Source organism: Calidris pugnax, unplaced genomic scaffold (genome assembly GCF_001431845.1).
Source record: "Calidris pugnax isolate Ruff unplaced genomic scaffold, ASM143184v1 scaffold40, whole genome shotgun sequence".
In the NCBI taxonomy this organism is placed as follows: Eukaryota; Metazoa; Chordata; class Aves; order Charadriiformes; family Scolopacidae; genus Calidris; species Calidris pugnax.
In genome coordinates this window covers 3,470,003-3,478,615 of record NW_015090796.1, presented here as the reverse complement: position 1 = coordinate 3,478,615, position 8,613 = coordinate 3,470,003, and the positions used below count along the sequence as shown (strand labels likewise).

At 49.3% G+C, this 8,613-nt stretch overlaps 1 long non-coding RNA gene across 5 annotated transcripts in view; it reads right to left on the bottom strand.

The window, feature by feature from the left end:
• Nucleotides 1–8,613, bottom strand: part of LOC106885037 — a 127,900-nt gene extending 119,287 nt beyond the window's left edge. For all 5 annotated transcript variants that reach the window (XR_001411368.1, XR_001411369.1, XR_001411367.1 and 2 more), the window contains exons 1-3: nucleotides 8,539–8,613; nucleotides 7,543–7,743; nucleotides 5,767–5,814 (exon numbers count right to left, since the gene is read on the bottom strand). This is a non-coding gene — a long non-coding RNA (uncharacterized LOC106885037). The remainder of the gene's footprint in view (nucleotides 1–5,766; nucleotides 5,815–7,542; nucleotides 7,744–8,538) is intronic.

Genomic DNA, 8,613 nt, shown 5'->3' with positions numbered 1-8,613 from the left:
AGAGGAGGGGGGGCGATCTCGTCTCCATCATGTCTTTCTGCTTCAGTAGCTTCCTCAAGGAAACCTTCTCGGAACAGAGAAGCATCTGTGCTGGCGTTTTGAATAGAAGAATAAAAAAAATCGGCTTTTTTTTTTTCTTTCCCCATCTTTGTGCGGCTCCGCCGAGTTCTCAGTAGATATCAATTATTAAGCTCCTCCACACTTCGGTGTAAACTTTTCCTGAAAGCCTGCTTTCTTTCACATTAGTTGAAACAAACCCCAGTGCTTTGTCTCAGGTGCACACGGACATGTTTGGGGTTGGTTGGTTATTTTGGGTTTTGTTTGTTTGGGTTTTTATGTTTGTTTTTTTTTTAGTTAGGTTGCTGTTGGTTTGGGTTTGGATTTTTCCCTCGGTTCAGTCCTGCAGTCCACACTGTTTCATCACCACCACCTTCATCATCGTCATCACCACCACCATCATCACCTTCATCATCACCAACCACCACCTTTATTTTTGAGGCCGTTTCATTGCGGTCAGTCACTTTGCAACACGAAGCTCAGCATTTACCAATAGGTTTTCTCAGAGAGAAAAGAAAAAAAAAATATATATATAAATAAATAAAAATAGTAGTAATCCTCTTAGCCCAGTCGAAGGCTAGCTGGCCTGGGTCTCTCTTTATTTATTTATTCAACAGCAATAGTTGCACTTGCGATTGTTCACCATCGGTGCAGCGCCTGGCTCTCCCTCCTGTGCCACCTGCCAACTTCATATTTTTTTTTGGAATAAGTATGCCCTTTAATTTCCTCCGCTCCCACCTCCAGCCGCAGAAGCATTAGGTTCAGTAACGCGTTCCTGACCTTTCTCGGGCTTTTTACCGTCTCTGGCGGTAGTCTGTTCATTTTTTTTCGCAGGCTGTACGATGATCTTGAAGGAGTTTTTACTTTCGGTTATCTAGCTTTATGAAGACCAAAACACTCATACAGCTAGATAACCAAAGATAACAACTCGCTTCCCTCAAAGCTTTTTTGTTTGTTTGTTTATTTTGGGGTTTGTTTGGGTTTGTTTATTTTTTTTTGTTGTTTTTTTTTTTCCTTGCTAGAATCCAGATTCTGCCAAACAAGCGTGTTGTTTCCTCCAAGAGCACTAGCGCTGCTTTAAAATATTCATCTTTTTACGCAACCGTGACCTGGTTGTTTTACTTTCGGTTATCTAGCTTTATGAAGACCAAAACACTCATACAGCTAGATAACCAAAGATAACAACTCGCTTCCCTCAAAGCTTTTTTGTTTGTTTGTTTATTTTGGGGTTTGTTTGGGTTTGTTTATTTTTTTTTGTTGTTTTTTTTTTTCCTTGCTAGAATCCAGATTCTGCCAAACAAGCGTGTTGTTTCCTCCAAGAGCACTAGCGCTGCTTTAAAATATTCATCTTTTTACGCAACCGTGACCTGGTTGGTGTGCGGCTAACAACATCCAAAAAAAAAAAAAAATCCGTTGCCTTCAAAGTTTATTCCCTTCAAACTTTTCCTTTCGGCCGGTGATTCCCGGCAGCACCGAGAGCCCGCGGTCCGTCTGTTAATGCCGGAAAATTAAAACCCGCTAATGAGGTGCGACGAGCTGCCTTCAGAGTGAGAAGCATCCATCCGTCTGTCTGTCTGTCCATCCGTCCATCCGTCCATCCATCCATCCCTCCGCAGGCCTCTATTTGCATTGTAAATCGCGAAAAAAAAAAAGCTTCTATGAAGATGTAAAGCCATCGGGCGGTTTCCAGCGCAGAGTATGAAGGAGAGGAAGAAAAAAAATAATAAAAAATATATATAAAAAAAATATAAGAAGAAGAAAAAAATCCCATTTCAGCAGAAAGTGACAAGACGATGCGAGGAACGCGGCTCCTCATCCCTTCGGATGATGCGCGGCACCGAGCTGTTTTTACCGAATGGTGGCAGCTTGATTGCCAATATCTGGCGTGTGTGTGTGTGTTTTGGGGGGCGGGGGGTAAGATCCCGGCTTTCTCGGGGCTCCCGGAGCTGGGGGAGAAGAAGAGGAGGAGGAGGAAGAAGAGGAGGAGGAGGAGGAGGAGGAGGAGGCGGCGGTCTGGCCGGCTTGCTGCTGCCCCCGCTCTGAAAGAAGGAGAAAAAGGGGCCATCACTGGAAAGGGCTTTTTTTGCAGCGCCAAAAAGGTGGACCAGCCCGGCAAGGTCAGAGGTCCTGGACCCGCCGGAGACCGAGGTAATGATGATGTCATGAGAAATCTCAAGTACACGGGGCTAATTGAGAGGGGGGGGGGGGGGAACAACCGCGCCTCCTCCGCATCCTCCCGCCGCCGCCTCCGCCTCCCCGCCCGCCGGCCGCGCACACCGCCCCGGCCTCCGCAGGATGGAGGAAAAACGCTCTCTTTCTCTCTCTCTAAGGACAGATAAAAGCCTTCTCGGGCCCGGGGAGCTCCCCTGCCCCGCGTTTCTCTCCCCGGGTGCGGGGAGAGGCGGAAGGTGCGGGATTTGCGCGGATGGGAAGGGGGGGCCTCGCTTCTTTGCTGAGGCCGGGCCCCAGCTCCGCGCTATCGCAGCGACTCCGGCTCTAAATGTCACATTTTTCCTCCGCTGTGTTGTGTATGGGCTCGGGTTTGGTTTTCTTTTTTTTATTTTTTTTATTTTTTTTTTTTTGGTAATGGCTCCGCGTCTCGGCGGTGCTCGGCGCTCGCCGTGATTTATTTGCAGGTGTTTACACCGGGACGGTTGTGCGAGACGTGTTTCCTCTGCCTGTCTGCTGGGGAAGCCAGGAGCAGCAGGCTCAGTGTATTTTATAGCATCTATACCCTCTCTCTCTCCCCCTCCTCCTTCCCTTCCCCCCTCCCTCCCTCTTTCCCAGCCTCTCTCTGTGTCTCTCTCCCTGTCTCTGCGTTACAATGCAGCACAGGTGAACGTTGCAGCAATATTTATCTCGGGCTATACATCATCTGGCGCAACGCCTTAATAAAAACACTGATTTATCGTTTATTTTTATTAACCTCGTACCCAGAGCGGAGAAACGCACGCCGGCTGACGTTACTGGGGGAACCCGCGGAGGCAAGTCTTTCCCCAACTGTTAAAACGTGTTATGTACTGTTTTAGGATTTAAGTCTCGCAGTTTCCCCTCCCCCGCCCCCCGAAAAAGAACATTATACTTTGAATTATTTAACAGCGTGATTTGTATAGAATATTTATTTTTTTTTCCTAAGACTGAAGAGCAAACATCAAAGGTCCCTCGAGTATACGTGGTACCGATGAATCTTCTCACCGAGATCTACCATATTTACCGCTGAAATTAATAAATGCACCTCAGCAGCTCCTGCCTGCTGCAGCCGGTATAGGACACGGGATGGAAAAAAAACCCCTCAACCTGTGTCAGAATATGGGCTGCTCTGCACTCCTAAAGTAATTACGCTTTGACATCCCTCCTCCTCCTCCTCCTGCTGCCCTTTAAAGGTGCAAAATAAAACACCAGGCACCGTGCCCTGCGTTCCCCTGCAGCCGCAGTGGGTACCCCACGCTGCTGGTTTTGGGGGAAAATTTGTTAACTCGGGGAGTTACACCGAAGTTGTGGTTGCTCTGCAGCTCACCATGCAGCCTGCTCACACGTGTGCTGGTGTGTACACGGGGGAGCCGTGTGTACGTGTGTCAGCGTTTGTGGCAAAGCAGGGGATGCGAAATGACAACCGGGCACGAGTTAGTATTATTTCGAAAGCACCAAAATGGGGAAGCATCCTCATTTGTCGAGACAAGGCCTCGAAATTAATACTGCCACCCAAAAGTGACGTTGCTGACCTGCCCCATCTCAAATCCGGCAGGGATGTTACCGGCGAGGCCAGCTCAGCTGTGCTTGCAGATTCTCAGATTTTGAGCATTTTTTTTTTTTTTTTTAAAAAAAAAAACCCAGGTGTTAGATATCCTGGTATAGAGGGACACTGCAATTTACCACCCGCGCTTTGCAGCTGAGAGGCGTAAGAGCTAATTGTGGCTGTGTTCTGTGTGGAAAACACAAGAGCTTGGCACAAGAGGCTCAGAATTCTCATAAAGCTGCATTATCAGTTACTTGGGCTCCTTCATCACCTCTTCAGGCACAACCAGGCATCTGATGCATCCACAGGCACAAGATCGTTTTGATATTATGCAAAATTCTAATGAGCTTTCCTGAATTGGCAGATTGACAGAAAGATGTGGGTTTGGGTTGTGGGGTTTGTTTGGTTTTTTGGTTTTTTTTCTTTTTTCTTTCCTGGCAGCGGTAGCTAGGGGCAGCAGCGTTGGTGATGAGGCATGTGCTGCTCACCACAGGCTTGTGAGCCAGCCTGTGCATTAAATTCTTCCAGTCAGAGGCGTGGAAATCCGAGTGCCCCTCGTGTGTGTGTCTACGCTTCTATAGGTATGTATCTATACGTTAATGCACGCAGGTAAAAGATGTCGCCGGATTTACAGTGAGACGCAGGGCGTACTACTGCAAGTGTGGATGTAAAATACACCTTTAAAACACCAAGCCCTGTTCTCACCACCGCCTCCCTTTAGCGCGCACGCTGAGGTGGGAAGTAACCGCCACACACCCATCACCTTTTGTTAATTAATCACGGGAGCATCGGTAAGTCAAAGGAGCCAACGTGAGGAGGGAGAACCTCGCTGCTCATTAGCCATACCACCAATCACAATTCCTAGCTCTCAGAGCACTAACAGGGCCTCGAAACCGACAGGGTGTCCGGTAGGACTTGCTGGAAAGTATTTCCTCACTCCGAATATCACAACAACTCGCGCAGCGCTTGTAAAATAACGTTTCCAGGACGTTGCCTGGCGTGTGGGAAGTTTAAGCGACGTGTGGTTCTGAAATGACTGCCAAAAATATCGCCCGAACCGCCAAAAGCCAGTGTTAACACAGCCTGCCTTCTCCCAGCTTACATAATTGTACAAAACTTACTTATTATTCCCAAATCACTGATCTGCATACTCTGAGAATATGCACGGAATCCAAACCTGCACTTTTTCCTCCTGCCTCCCTGATAAATTCCCGCTAATGGCCTGTGCATTAGTATGTGATTGCCATGCTTGTTTTCTAATCTTTTTATAGGTCTCCAGATGGCCGTGACGTAAAAAAGAAACATCCTGCGTGGATTTCTTAAGAATAAACAGTCTCCATCGACTTTAAAAAAAAAAAAAAAAAAAAAGCCATGCTTGTGATTCTCTAATTACTTCAATCAGAGCCCTTTCCTAACGCCAGCAACCCGCCAGCGGGGGAGACACGAAGGAGCCCCCCCTCCCTTCCCCCCTCACCCCCCAAAGGTGCTGTGAGGAACATCAGAAGGGGGGTAGCATGACATAAATCCCTTTTTTCGCGCTAAATGACGGTAAAATTCAGGTAGACGCAAAGCACGGCAGGCCGCCCAGGGCAGAGCATCCCTTTCCTCCCCGCCAGGTAAGCCACTCGCCTCCTCATCAAGGTGCCCCATCGTGCCTTTTTTGGCCACAATTTAACTTGACAGGCAGCTGCGGGTTGTCCCTCTGCCGCCACGGACGTATGGTACGCCAAGGAACATCAAATACAAGTCCAAATTCCGAAACAAGAACAAGCCGACTACCGATAATCCGAAATCTCAGGGCGGGGGGCGGGGGGAAGAAAAAAAACCAAACACCAAAAACCTCCAACAGCCAGTAATTACACATGGAAACACTGCGTGGTGTTAAAGAACACGTATTCATATCTGTAGGTGATGCATATCGTGCCGCCTGACTTTTATTAAGTAAAAGGAAAAAATATATATATAAAATTTACCGCTTCTTGTGATTGTCCCTCCCTGTGGTCTGTCTGCGATGTCTAAATCTGAAAAAATAACCAGGAAAAAAAAATAATAAAAATCAAAGGATCATAATTTAAACACTTTCAGTGTTTGGTTCTTGCTCTTGAAATGCGTGTGAACAGGTTAAACCTATGTGTGCTCAGGAGGCACTGAGTATGGTAACTTTTGGAGATTATTAAATAAATGGCTGAAACGCTTGGCTCCAGGTTAAACGGGAAAATAACCAGCCACGTTTCCTGCAGATGATCTAACGTGGCATAAAACAGACGTGAGTAATGAACTCCGGTATCTGCAGGGTTAACCGTGGTAGTCAATATTCACAGGAAATAATGTGAATAATATAGTAATAATTAAAAAAACAAAAAACAAAAAACAAAAACAAAAACAAAAAAAAAACAAACACAAACCTAATTGCATCATTATTTCTGGAGAACTACGCTTAAAAATAAAAGGCTAAGGATATTATTTGGGGACGGGAGTGACGAAAACCACGGCGGCAGACACAGGATTTGCATACTATCAGCTGCCAGCTACTTAATAAAGGATGGAGGCTCCACCTAGCCTTCAGTTCAAAACATGCAAAACACATTAAGCCAGCCTTTTCCCCGACACGTTTCCCAGCTCCTCCAGGCCGCCCGGTGTCCTGAAACCGGGATCACCGGGAAGACACGCTCCCTCGCTTTACAGCCCTGGGGCGAATAAACACGACGTGAGCCGCTCGCATCGCATCGATTACATCAGCCTCGGTTGAAAAAAACCCACATTATCAGTATTATTCCGTCCCAGGGAGCATCCGAGTTCTCCCGTTTTCGCAGTTTCACTCCTTTCGGTGGATCCGGGCCGGACCGGAGTTGCGGAGGATGCTCCTTTTTGGGGAGGGATGGAGGGAGGGATGCAGTGGGGTACCCATGGGCAACCCCCCCCGCTCTGGTGACACCCGGGGCCGGTGACACTCTGCTCGCCGGCCCTCCCTGAGCTCCGGGGCAGCCACTTCTTCCCCTCTCCCCCCCGCCAAAATCTGCGCTCCGGATCCGGGCTGAGCCTGTCCCGGGAGGGGAAGAGTAACCGGAATATGGAGCGTTTATCAACCGCCCCCCCGGGCCAAGGGGTGCGTGTTTTGACCGGGATGCGTTTCGGATAACCCGGGGAAGGGGTGGCTGCGGAGGGAGCGGGTGGGCGAACAGCAGCGAGCAGTCCCTTCCACCCCGCCAGGCTGCAAGGCTTCTCATTTTTTTCCTTCTATTTTTTTTTCCTGATTTTTTTCTCCCTCTTTTTCTCCTCAGGTTTTCCCCCTCTCTTTTCCCCCTTTTATTTCCCCCTTTTTTATTTTACGTTCTTTTTTATTTTTTTTTTAAGCTCGAATGTGTAGAGGCCACATATATATATATATCCCGGCCCTGTGACTGTTTATTCCTGTGCCCCCACACCTTCCGAGGGCACCCAGCCGCTCCCAATAAAAACTCCCTGGAAAGCCACAGCTCCGCTTTCGCCGGGTAATTAACAGTCCCCCGCACCTAATTACGCCCCGCGACCAACAGGTTCAGCACCCCGCGCACAAAATCCGGCTAACCGGAGTAACCCGCCGTGTCAAAGTCATAAACCCTGCCTTGTTAATCAAATTCCCCTCGCCCGGGGGGGACGAATGGAAAGTGGCCGGAGCCCCCCCACCCCGCTGAGACGACCCTCTCCGGGCTCACACCGACCCGGGACCCACTATTCCGCCCCACACACCCCCGCACCGCGATACTTACATTTCTTCACCTTTGTCAGGGTCTAAGGGGGTGAGCCGAGCCTCCGGCGGCAAACAAAGATCCACCCGGCCGAGGAGCCCCCTTCGGAGAGGGGAAAGCTCTTCTCACGGCTCCAGAAATTCACGTCTTTCCCCATTTAAAAGTGCCGCTTAGCTCCACGGTGTCATTCTTTGCGCGAACGGCGCTGGAAGAGTTAGAAACCTTCCACCCAGGAAAACGGGGCGTTTATCAACCGCCCCCCCGGGCCAAGGGGTGCGTGTTTTGACCGGGATGCGTTTCGGATAACCCGGGGAAGGGGTGGCTGCGGAGGGAGCGGGTGGGCGAACAGCAGCGAGCAGTCCCTTCCACCCCGCCAGGCTGCAAGGCTTCTCATTTTTTTCCTTCTATTTTTTTTTCCTGATTTTTTTCTCCCTCTTTTTCTCCTCAGGTTTTCCCCCTCTCTTTTCCCCCTTTTATTTCCCCCTTTTTTATTTTACGTTCTTTTTTATTTTTTTTTTAAGCTCGAATGTGTAGAGGCCACATATATATATATATCCCGGCCCTGTGACTGTTTATTCCTGTGCCCCCACACCTTCCGAGGGCACCCAGCCGCTCCCAATAAAAACTCCCTGGAAAGCCACAGCTCCGCTTTCGCCGGGTAATTAACAGTCCCCCGCACCTAATTACGCCCCGCGACCAACAGGTTCAGCACCCCGCGCACAAAATCCGGCTAACCGGAGTAACCCGCCGTGTCAAAGTCATAAACCCTGCCTTGTTAATCAAATTCCCCTCGCCCGGGGGGGACGAATGGAAAGTGGCCGGAGCCCCCCCACCCCGCTGAGACGACCCTCTCCGGGCTCACACCGACCCGGGAGCCCCCGACCTGCCCGGGTCTTCGCTCCCCCAGTTTTGCAGAGAATTCACGGCTCCAGAAATTCACGTCTTTCCCCATTTAAAAGTGCCGCTTAGCTCCACGGTGTCATTCTTTGCGCGAACGGCGCTGGAAGAGTTAGAAACCTTCCACCCAGGAAAACGGGAGAGAAACGCAGAAAAGTTGCCTCGGGTTTGGCTTTCATTCCTCCCCCCACCTCC